This window comes from Trichomycterus rosablanca, chromosome 18, assembly GCF_030014385.1.
Source record: "Trichomycterus rosablanca isolate fTriRos1 chromosome 18, fTriRos1.hap1, whole genome shotgun sequence".
NCBI lineage: Eukaryota > Metazoa > Chordata > Actinopteri > Siluriformes > Trichomycteridae > Trichomycterus > Trichomycterus rosablanca.
Window position 1 is genome coordinate 27,872,028 of NC_086005.1, and position 11,116 is coordinate 27,883,143.

At 42.8% G+C, this 11,116-nt stretch overlaps 1 protein-coding gene across 5 annotated transcripts in view; it reads left to right on the top strand.

Moving 5' to 3' along the window:
* fryb (furry homolog b (Drosophila)) overlaps window positions 1–11,116 on the top strand; it is a 96,071-nt gene that overhangs the window by 36,174 nt on the left and 48,781 nt on the right. Inside the window, exon 1 of one of the 5 annotated variants that reach the window (XM_063013854.1) lies at window positions 2,281–2,468. The exons of the other annotated variants lie outside the window; for them this stretch is intronic. The gene's annotated coding sequence lies outside the window, so the exon portion shown is untranslated. Of the gene's footprint in view, window positions 1–2,280; window positions 2,469–11,116 lie in introns of those variants that run through there. 5 annotated transcript variants of the gene reach the window in all.

Sequence of the window (11,116 nt, forward strand, 5' to 3'; positions counted from 1 at the left end):
CAGATTGGATCAGCGTCAGAGGGGGGCGTGTAGTGATCCGGCTCTCATTGATCAGATCGAGGGTTGTGCAAGAGGCAGCGGATTCACACTGGGGAATTGGAAATGACTAGATTGGGAGATAAAGAGGCAATTGCTAGTAAGAGTGACGATAACCAGGATCAGTGTGATGCTGTAGATGTGCATGTGCTGAAATATAAGGAAGATTAAGGGTAGTTTAGGAGAATTAACGCTCCCTGATGGCATAGCAGGGATGAGCATCCAGCTTGCTATGCCATCACCTTCAACAATCCTGTCGATTTTTGGGCAGGGTGCACACGGTGTGTCTGGACGCCACTTACAATTCAGAGCCAAGACTTAGTTATAGATCCTACATCCTACAGATAACACGATTTGAAGCTTTTCATTTGCTGCTTTACTGAATTTGCATCTCCAGTGTTTTATTTCTTTATAGCTTTTTATTATTTATGAAAATGACAGTGTGATATTCTGCTTTACAATACCAATGTGGTACAGGTTTATGCTTCCGCTTGATGTTTTGTCTGATCAAACTCCTGCCACCTCCAACTGTGACAACTTTACCTGCATAAGACATTTTAACACATTTAAGAATTATTTTAATAGCTTTATAACTCACTGATGGGACTCATGCAGCTATGTATTCTTCTACAAGGTTATAATATGCAGCACACAACGTCAGGATGAAAATACACAATAGGAGCTTTATGCTGACAGTCTGGTTTGGTGCTGGTAGTGTGCAGAAGATTTGCAGCTTCAGGGCCTGGGCGAACTACAACGTGATTTCAATCCAACTCCAACTTCATCCAAAGTGATTTAAAAGACTTAAGGCAGAACAACCAACTATGAAATGTAGGAGAGTGAATTTTATGGGGGATGCTAAACAAATAAACGAGGGCTTAAACAAATAAAATGATGATTAAAAAACTCACTGGGGTTTGTGTTTCCTTGTGTTACGTTACACCGTGTTTGTAAATATGTAAAAATAAAATAACACCACGGTACAAACTAACTGTATTCTGAATACTATGGTAGATTAAACACAAATACTTCAGATCAGATTAGATTAAAATGTGTTGTCATTGTGCAGAGTACGAGTCGAACAAATAGAGATTATTTACATATATTACAAATAAAGTGCAGGAGTGACTAAGACAAGTGAAATTGAGGATAAATATGTACAGAATAATAAACATATATATATATATATATATAAAATATTGTAATTGTATTACAGTTTAATATTGTATTGTAATTTATATATATATATATATATATATATATATATACATATATAAATTTACACTCCACAATCAGCAATATGTTTATTATTCTGTACCAGTTCGGATAATACTTTAATAATAATAATAATAATTATTATTATTGGTATTATTATTGTTATTGGTATTATTATTATTATTATTGGTATTATTATTATTATTATTTTTGTTGTTGTTATTATTATTATTATTATTATTGTTGTTATTATTATTTTTTATTATTGTTATTATTATTATTGTTATTATTATTATTGGTATTGTTATTGTTATTATTATTATTGTTATTATTATTATTATTACTATTATTATTATTATTGTTATTATTATTGTTATTATTATTATTGTTATTATTATTATTACTATTATTATTGTTATTGGTATTATTATTATTGTTATTATTATTATTGTTATTATAATTATTATTATTGTTATTATTATTGTTATTGGTATTATTATTATTATTGGTATTATTATTATTATTATTGGTATTATTATTGTTATTATTATTATTATTATTATTGGTATTATTATTATTTTTATTATTATTGTTATTATTATTGTTATTATTACTATTATTATTGTTATTATTATTGTTATTGGTATTATTATTATTGTTATTATTATTATTGTTATTATAATTATTATTATTGTTATTGGTATTATTATTATTATTGGTATTATTATTATTATTGGTATTATTATTTTTGTTATTATTATTATTACTATTATTATTATTGTTATTGGTATTATTATTATTATTATTGGTATTATTATTGTTGTTATTATTATTATTATTATTGTTGTTATTATTATTATTGTTATTATTATTGTTATTATTATTAATATTATTGGTATTATTATTATTATTTTAATGCCAATTTTTCCATCCATCAGCATCAATCCGCATCCTCACAGGTGCAGCAGTAGGCGGGACAGTGGGGCTCATGATTGACGTGCCGCTCACCCAATAAGCTCACCCAATACAGAAACGCTCGGCTCTGATTGGTCGTCAAGGGCGCTGTTTCTCCCGACAGTCGATGGAGGAGCATAAAGGCGACAGGACGCCAGACAGACGGAGCGAGAGACAGAAAAATAAAGAGAAATAAAACCGCGTTTAGCGCCTCTGTCGCGGGAGGAAATGAGGATCTGAGGAACCGAACAGGAAAGCGGAAGGTATGTGGGGTTTATGGTGATTAAACGGCGTTAGTTGTGTGTGTGTGTGTGTGTGTGTGAGGAGACGGTTAGTGAGGCGGAGATGATGAGGTGATGATGGCGAGGCTACATGCGGCTAACGGACACAATCTGAACAACAACAACTATTATTATTATTACTAATCTTATTATTATTAATCTTATTATTATTACATTTATAAGAGTAGCCTTTTCATTCGCGTTATATATCGATTAAACAAATGACTGAATCTCGTTATGGTACATGGACTGAAAATGGTGTTTAAACGACGTTTTGTAAACAAAGCAGCTTTTGTTTCCACCTTTACTGAGCTGAAATATTAGAAATGTGCTTTATTTATATTGTAGTTTTATAAGAACACATCAGTGTGGTGACCGAGGCATCAGCTGGAATAACGGGTCTCATTCATCACTGTGCTCATGTCCTGTCTTACTTAATAAAAATATAATTACAAATAAACAAATAACACAAATACTCCATTTTACTACACTTTATAATAGTATGGATTTGATTTCATGTATTCGGGTTTCATATCTTTGTTGTTAGGCATGTCACAGTATTATTCATGTATGATTTTTGCATGATCAGAAAGGAAAGGTGTGATCTCAGGGACCTTGACCATGCCTGGCATGGCTGTTGGTGCCATAGTCTGAAACACAGCAGTCTGTAGGCTTTACACAGAATGTTGTGAGGGGGGATTTAATAAACATCCAGTGAATGGCAGTTCGGCAGTTGTTATGTGGATAAGTCAGAGGAGAACAGTCAGAATAACAACCGTGGATAGCAGTGCAGCATCTACGAGTGTGTGTGTGTGTGTGTGTGTGTGTGTGTTTGTGTTTGCACATTATGGTAGTAAATTGTGGTTATTTACCAGCTGACCATCCTCTGATCTCCCTTATCAACAAGGCATTTCTGCCAGCAGAACTGCTGCTCACTTACTGCTCTTGTTTTCTTGAATTTTCTTAATGTATGATCCTGACAGGCAGACTTCAAAAAGGAAACGTGTGATCTCAGGGACCTTGACCATGTGGCACGGCTGTTGGTGCCAAGGTCTGGTGTAAATATGGCTAAACCTGCTTAATTTCTTTGTTGTTAGGCAAGTCATAGCATCTGCCATGCAGCTTGTTTTTTTTTTTTTATGTATGATCCTAATAGGCAGGCATCTTAAAGGAAACGTGTGATCTCAGGGACCTTGACCATGTGGCATGGCTGTTGGTGCCGTAGTCTGGTGTAAATATGGCTAAACCTGCTAGTTTGAGAATTTCTAAAACACACGACAGTCTGTGGAGTTTACACAGACTGTGTGTGTGTGTGTGTGTGTGTGTGTGTGTGTGTGTGTGTGTGTGTGTGTTTGCACATTATGGTAGTAAATTGTGGTTATTTGAGATAACCTGAACCTGTACGCTCGAACCAGTGAGCTTGAACCAACTCACCATCCTCTGATCTCTCTTATCAACAAGGCAGAACTGCTGCTCACTTACTGCTCTTGTTTTTTTTGTTGTTTTTTGCAAATCTGTGTAAAGCTCATTTTAGAGCGGTATTTAGAGAAGTCAGATGGGAACAGTCGGGCTGGTTTAAGGTGAATGTAAGGCTACAATAATTTCAATAATTAATCTATAATAACAACCATGGATAGCGGTAACATTCAGCCACATAAAAATACTCAGCATTACGCAGTGTCTAAAATCAATTACACAAAATAAATTATATGCAGGGATGAATTGTAAGACCACGTTAGATCTGGCTTCGAATCTCAGCGGTGCTATTATCTGGTCGGGCGTCTACACAGGCATGAGTGGCTATGTCTGAGAAGGAGAAGGAAGGTGTTGGGCATGTGGTACAGCCAGCTTTCATTTCTGCTCTGTCCCTTTGTATCCACTTTCTGCGTTCCACCGCGACTTTGACCAGGATGAAGCGTTGGTAAAACAGACAATGCGTGAACATGGCTGGATTACTGACCGGGCCAGTGGGGCCAGCGCCCAGGGGCCCTTGAGGTCAGGGGGCCCCGGGGGGGGGGGGGGGGGGGGGGATCCTCTGACTATTAGGGACTTTGACCCCAGGGCCTCTTGGGGGCCCTAGCCATGCTTTTGGGGCCCCTAGCCATGCTTTTGGGCCCCTTATGAAAATGGATGAGGCGTTGTGGCACTGCTCTGACTTTGACTTCTGGCTATTAGGGGTCTTAGGAAAGAGGGGGGCATATTTTAAGAGGGCCCTGGTTATGAGAGCCCCTACCAGGGGGCCCTAGAGAAGAGCAGGGCATACCATTAGAGGGCCCTTGATCACGAGGGCCCCTGCTATGGGGCCCTTGACTTCTCTTGACTTGAACTCTTTGCCCAGGGGCCCAGACTATCCTTAATCCGTCCTTGTGCATGAACGAGTGAAGTGTGTTGTTAAAATCAGGGTGCGGGTGTAATTTTGCGGTTGGCCTGTAGAGGGCAGAAAAGGACCTTCTTTCTTTCATTCATTCAACCAGTGTTCGTTTTTACCACCGATTTATCCTGGTCAGGATCGCAGTGGGCGTGACCATGACATTATTAACGAGCTGTCCACAAATGTTTAATCTCTGAACTATTTACACAAGTCACTTTCACTTTACACACACTTCACACGCTTGAGTTTTGAGCTCCTGCCCTTTCAGACCGGACGGCTGCAACTGCATTTCTCAAATGCAGATCAAATCAAATTCATGTTCTTGTTCCTGTCAGAAACGAAATGTTCAGTACAGTCAGGGAAAATTCCTGCAATTTGAGTTGTTTTAAATATTTAGGGTTTTTAACTGATGACAAATTGTAATTTTAAGCTGCATATCCAGCATTTAAATAATAATCTTAGTCTTGCTTTTTCATGTAAAAAGGAAGTTGGTGGAGTCTTTTTTTGTTTGTTTTGGCTTGTTATTGATTATGGAGATGTGTTCTATGTGAATGTACCTATTCAGCGTCTTCATACGTGTGAATCACTGGGCTCTGAGGTTCAGTACCAGTTACCAGTTACTGGTCCTTCCTCCGGTGCAGATGCCGGCACTTTTTTTTATCTTCTCCGGGAGAACTCGGCCCTTTCCGGAGAGGGATCCATGAATGGACGGGTGCAAACGGGGTCATCTGGTTCGTTCCCCCTCCCAGCTCGATCTCACTCACTCACTTTCCTATCCGCTTATCCAATCAGGGTCGTGGGTTGGGGGGGGGGGGGGGGGGGATGCTGGAGCCTATCCCGGCTTTTCAATAGGCTCAAGGGTCACAGTGACACCCTGGACGGGACACACACACATTCACCTATAGGGCAATTCACTGTCTCCAATTAACCTGACTGCATGTTTTTGGACTGGGGAGAACATGCAAACTCCACACAGAAAGGACCCAGACCATCTTGCTGTGAGGGGACAGTGCTACCCACCGAGCCACCGTGCCGCCCTCCAGCTCGATCTGGTTTTCCTCGTTTAGCTTCACATCTGTTTGATCCCTTTTCCTTTCATTTATTACCTTGTTTCTGTTATTTTGGCCACATCAGACTGTGTGTGTAGGGCGTTAATTAATTATTGTGATCCAAACCCACTATTTCGTTTTGGCATTTTTATAAAAGTATAAAGACGTGCAGTGAACACAATGAGCATTACCGGCTTAACTGTCATGAACATGTGAAACAGTCACACTTTAATAGCAGGGTAGATTTCTAATGTCTCGATCTGGATCTAGTTTTGTACTCCCCGCTCTTCAGGTCTTGAAGTCAAGGTCTCGATTGTTGTTGGTCTTGTTCTCACGCAGTCGTCTGCGGCTGAGAGAGGGGGGCGGGTCGGGTCGGGAGTAATTCTACACCTGCCCCAGTCAGCGGCGTTACTGTAACAGGCTAAACAGCCTCGACCAGGCTGCACCACACACACACACACACACACACACACACGCTCGTCTCACAACCGCCGGGGCTTCACGCTCCCACGCATGGAGAAGAAGATCCCTGAAACCAATCCAGAGTGCTCCCTGTCACCCCGTGAGTACCGGATATGTCTAAGGAGGACGCCGCCGACGTCGAACACGCGGAGCCGTACGGGACAGACTCGCGGAGAGGACCGAGCCCGGACGGCATCGTGCTGGTCCAGATCGCCGGCCTCTCTCTGGAGATGTTCACACCGGCGGATTTCAAAGGGAAGTTTCGGAAGATCCAGCCCAAGAAAAGACCCACGATTATGAGGGATGATGTACCAGGTCGGTCAGCTCGGTCCAAACCGTTCAGCCTCTTTTATTTTTTTATTTTTATACGTATGTACACGTCTAGAAGCAAGAACTATTTAGATTCCATCAGATAGATAAATGTTGTAACTCAAATGCATTTAGATTCAATAGTTTATCTGTTAAATTATAGCTGAGATAATATGCAATTGCTGTGAAATGTAAAATTTAATGTTTGTGTTTAGCGTTTAAAGTTGTTTATTCGTGTAGCGTTTAAATTATGAGGCGTCCCAGCAATCCTACAGCAATTTAGTCAGTGTAAGACACTTTTACATGTTCGGCATTTAGCAGACGCTTTATATTTGTGACCGTATACAATCCAAGCAACTGAGGGTTGAGGGCCGTGCTCAAGGGCCCACGGGTGGCAACCTGACAGTGGTGGGGCTTGAACCTGAGCAACCTTCTAATTACTAGTCCAGCACCTTAACCACTAATCTACCCTTGTGCATCTCTATACACGTGATCATCTCTGTGTAGTCTGTAACATCAAAACATCCACTTTGTAGCTCTACGTACAATTACTGACTGTAGTCCATCTGTTTCACCCTGTTCTTCAATGGTCAGGACCACCACAGGACCACCACAGAGCAGGTATTATTTAGGTGGTGGATGATTCTCAGCACTGCAGTGACACTGACATGGTGGTGGTGTGTTAGTGTGTGTCGTGCTGGTACGAGTGGATCAGACACAGCAGCGCTGCTGGAGTTTTTAAACACCGTGTCCACTCACCGTCCACTCTATTAGACGCTCCTACCTAGTCGGTCCACCTTGTAGATGTAAAGTCAGAGACGATCGCTCATCTCATCTATTGCTGCTGTTTGAGTCGGTCGTCTTCTGGACCTTCATCAGAGGTCACAGGACGCTGCCCACGGGGCGCCGTCGGCCGGATGTTTTTGGTTGGTGGACGATTCTCAGTCCAGCAGTGACAGTGAGGTGTTCGAAAACACACTCACACCAGCACAACACACACTAACACAGAGAATCATCCACCACCTAAATAATACCTGCTCTGTGGGGGTCCTGTGGGGGTCCTGACCATTGAAGAACAGGGTGAAAGGAGGTAACAAAGCATGTAGAGAAACAGATGGACTACAGTCAGTAATTGTAGAACTACAAAGTGCTTCTATATGGTAAGTGGAGCTGATAAAATGGACGTTACTGTGTGTGTGTATGTGTGTGTGTATGTGTGTGTGTATGCTAAACTGAGTCCCGGGTGTCCGACTCTCCTCCACCTTCAGTAAACTGCACCACTCATGTATTGTTTACATGTTATTAGTCACAGCTGATTAAACTGAGAGGTGTTTAATAGTGGGAGTGGTGCTGGACTGAGGAGTCGTACTGGTTTTTGATACCAGTAATCAGTAGTAGTGGACTCTCTGGCTTCTCTGAGCTATTAACATACTGGTCTAGTAATCAGCACGTTGCTTGTTCTATTTCTCCGTCTTTTATGTTGAACAATGTTCTGAGATGTAGAAAGTTTCATCCCAGTTCATCCTCACTCACCAGAATGTGTTCAATACTACGAATTATACTGGTCCGACTGGCCTGGGATCACTGGGCACTGGAATATAGGATGCCGAGCCCCTCAAACCCAGATCCTACAAACTCCCCTGAACGCTTACTGCCTTTTTAAACCAGTTAACTGCGTTCTCTCCTTCTGTATTGATAGCTCAGTGGTTAAGGTACTGGACTAGTAACCAGAAGGTCGCTGGTTCAAGCCCCACCATTATAGTTTGCCAGGTTGCTGCTGTTGGGCCCCTGAGCAAGGCCCTAAACCCTCAGATGCTCAGACTGTACGTATACTGTAACTGTAATGTAAGTCGCTTTGGATAAAGGCGTCCGCTCACCGCTCGTGTTAGAGCCTCAACCAGACAGCAGGGGTCGCTATCGCGGGGGCGGGAGCGTGACTTCCCACCCGGCCTTGCCTGGTCCACCGCTGGGACTCGGACACGTCTCAGTTTCAGCAGGCTGGTGGATTAGACCGCTGTTTATCAAACACAGACAGGTCGTGTCCTAAAATCTTCCCAAAGCCCAAGAACCTCCGGCACGTAGACCGAGAAGGTTAATTAGCGTTCATTACCGGCGGCAGGATGTGCAGGTCACTGGCCGTCACCACAGCGGGTCAGACGTGATGCTATCTGCTCCCGCGGCCTGTAAACGTCATCATCGGCCCTAATTCACCTCAGATCGGAGCTCAGATCTGTTCCTGCGGACGAGAAATCAGGAGGGGATCAGATCTATCCCGGGGAAAGAACACGCCCACAAATAATAATAATAATATAATAAATAAACACGGCGAGCGACGCTAACAGAAGCTAATCTGTGTGGTGTAAAAGCCGCCTGTGTCAGAACTCGTAGCCCCGCGTGTTTCCTGAGCGGCTCGGAGAGATAAGAATCGCATTCCGCTCAGAATTCCGGAGCTGATAGGGATCGACGTTCCGGGCTGTATGGATTCATGTTTGTTCCGCTCGTGAGTCCTGAAAGTTCTTCCTGATTATTTTGCTCTGATGATTAAAGCTGAGACGATTATTTTCTGCTGTAAACATTTATCGTTTTTAGGGATTTAAAAGAGATTTTAAAACTGAATAGAATATTTAGGATTGTGTTACATGCGCTCTGCTGTTCTCTACTAGCTACTGAGCCACTTCAGTAATGAGAAAACCTGACCATTCATTCATTCATTCATTCATGTTGTACCAGCGCTTTATCCTGGTCATTCATTCATTCATTCATTCACTGTCTGTTGTACCAGCGCTTTATCCTGGTCATTCATTCATTCATTCATTCATTCATTCTCTATCTGTTGTACCAGTGCTTTATCCTGGTCATTCATTCATTCATTCATTCTCTGTCTGTTGTACCAGCGCTTTATCCTGGTCATTCATTCATTCATTCATTCATTCTCTATCTGTTGTACCAGTGCTTTATCCTGGTCATTCATTCATTCATTCATTCATTCATGTTGTACCAGCACTTTATCCTGGTCATTCATTTATTCATTCATTCACTGTCTGTTGTACCAGCGCTTTATCCTGGTCATTCATTCATTCATTCATTCATTCACTGTCTGTTGTACCACTGCTTTATCCTGGTCATTCATTCACTCATGCATTCATTCATTCATTCATTCATTCTCTGTCTGTTGTACCACCGCTTTATCCTGGTCAGGGTCACTGTGGGTCTGATTTATTGGGCAAAATCCAGGAAACACCCCAAACAGGTTGCCAGTCCATCACAGGACACACACACACACACACACACACACTCGTTCTTCTACCAGACTGCACAGGCCTGCACGTGGGCGCCTGGTCGGTCGTCAGCACAGCCGAGATTCGAACCCGGATCTCCGTGCTGGTGGTGCTGGCACTTTAGACCCGAGCCGCTCGCTCCTCCTGCTTCCTCTCCTCCTCTGTATCCCTGAGGACCGTTCTGTACTGATACTGGAGTCTCTCTCATCCAATCCTTTAAAAGCAGGAACCAGGAGACGGAGGGAGGGAGGCGAGAGGACGTAATAGAGACCGAGTGTGTGTGTGTGTGTGTGTGTGTGTGTGTGTGTGTGTGTGTGTGTGTGTGTGTGTTAGAGAGTTGATTGTCGATGCTCAGTGCTGGAGCAGGATGTGCTAGCGAGCGTGTCGCTGCATCTCTCCTCCGCGTCTGTTTCATTGCACCGTTCCTGCCGGGATCAAAGCCGGACCGCCGGACCGCCATGAGCAGTCAGCAGGACTCGGGATTCTTTGAGATCAGCATCAAGTCCTTTCTGAAATCCTGGAGCAGCCGTGAGTAGCGACGCCGCGAGAACGCAGCGTGTTTGATGATCACTGAGGGACACGACGCTCTTCACAGCTCAGATTTCTGGGTGTTGATGGTGTTTAGTGTTTGTGTTAGACTGGGGATGGATGGAGGTGATGTTAGTGAGGCAGGAACTGGAGGATGATGATGAGGATGATGATGATGATGATGAGGAGGAGGAGGAGGGGAAAATATGCGATGTCAGAGTTAAGTCGAGTGCATTAGAGAGAGCGCGAGCTGTTTATGTTCTCCTGCGTCGTACACTCCGTTCTGTCCTTCACATCCTGAGGTTTAAACGGGGCGAGCGGCCAGGTTTCGTCATCGCACAGGTCATCAAACACTCGTGGAATCTCTGGAATGAGGATGCTCTGTGTGTGTGTGTGTGTGTGTGTGTGTGTGTGTGATCTGTCACTCCTCTGATAAACCATTTTTATATAGACTAATAGCTGCAGGTGAGTGAATGCGCCGGTGCTCTGAGGGTGCTCCTGGTTACCATCAGTAACATTTATGACTCCTTATGCCGTAAAATACGCCACCCCACTGCCGCTGACATCCGTACTCTGGAGCTCAGGAGTGCCGTCGGACAGTCGGGCGTCTATACAGGGGCGAAACGGTCAAGT